Source organism: Myotis davidii, unplaced genomic scaffold (genome assembly GCF_000327345.1).
Source record: "Myotis davidii unplaced genomic scaffold, ASM32734v1 scaffold59, whole genome shotgun sequence".
NCBI classification, from domain to species: Eukaryota; Metazoa; Chordata; class Mammalia; order Chiroptera; family Vespertilionidae; genus Myotis; species Myotis davidii.
This window is the reverse complement of record NW_006293001.1, coordinates 2,649,533-2,650,652: the sequence shown is the minus strand read 5'-3', so window position 1 is coordinate 2,650,652 and position 1,120 is coordinate 2,649,533. Positions and strand designations below refer to the sequence as shown.

At 31.1% G+C, this 1,120-nt stretch overlaps 1 protein-coding gene across 4 annotated transcripts in view; it reads right to left on the bottom strand.

Moving 5' to 3' along the window:
* SLC4A10 (solute carrier family 4, sodium bicarbonate transporter, member 10) overlaps positions 1 to 1,120 on the bottom strand; it is a 235,597-nt gene that overhangs the window by 178,352 nt on the left and 56,125 nt on the right. The gene's annotated exons all lie outside the window — the stretch shown is intronic.

Below are 1,120 nucleotides of genomic sequence, written 5' to 3'. Positions count from 1 at the left end.
TACATATTATTTTAAAAATTATAAAATTATAACACTTTACAAAAATGTTTTAGCTACTTGTCAAGCATTACTCCTCTTTCAGTCTAATTACCATAATCCAGATTCACTAGGGCAATTACTCTTTAGAGTGCCTAAAATATAAAATTTGGTTAAATTAGATATTTTAAAACTTGAAAAATCTCTAAAAACATTTCAACCTACCAGCATAGAAAGACAGAACAAAGAATGATATTTGCAGCTTCAAGGAATGCAAATAATGGCCTATAGGCTTTTCCCTACCTTACTGCTCTTCGACTTTTCTGCTACAATGAATACTGTCATCCACTATACTTTCCTTTGAAACTCTCCCTTGGCTGATTCTCTGTAGCTCCCACTCTGTGAATTGCTCTTCTCCTTATATATAAAAGTTGATTGAATTCCTCCTAAGTACCTCACACTGTGCTTATGGCTAGGAATTTAATGGTAAACCAAATATAGTCCTTGCCTCAATGTTCTAACTGAGCCCTACAGATGAGCCCACGCCAGAGAGCAGTATCATGAACAAATGATTGTTTTTTTTTAAGCCATTAATTCTGAGGTGGTTTGTTATGTAGAATCGTATAAACAAAACAGAATTTCACTGATCCTGTATTCTGAAAATTTCCACATATCATCATCTTAAAAACTAAAAACTTAATTTATTTGTCTTCCCATTCAAGTTCCATCTAATCAACTTCTTTTTCTCTGTAGTCCTACCATTCTTACAGGTATAGAGCTCTGAAAACATCATCTTTACTCACTTTATGTTACATTAGTACTAAAGAATATTAATGAATTTTAGAACAAAAATGGCTCATAGATAAGTAAATTTATAAAACATTGGATTAAATGAAACTATAAAACTGTCTTTACTATTAGATTTTTTTAGAGACTTTGCTTCTGAGCTTGTTAAATTCAAGAAAAGAATATAAAATGAATATTTCCAAAATATGTTTGACAAAGAGTTCTATTTTCCACAAACTATCTGGTAGGACTAGTTTTTTTATAAAATACACTTTGGGAAAATGAGCAAAGTAAGGACAGTGATATGTTAAGATCAAGAAAAAAGAAACAGTCTAGTTGTCCCTGAAAGTCTTTCCTT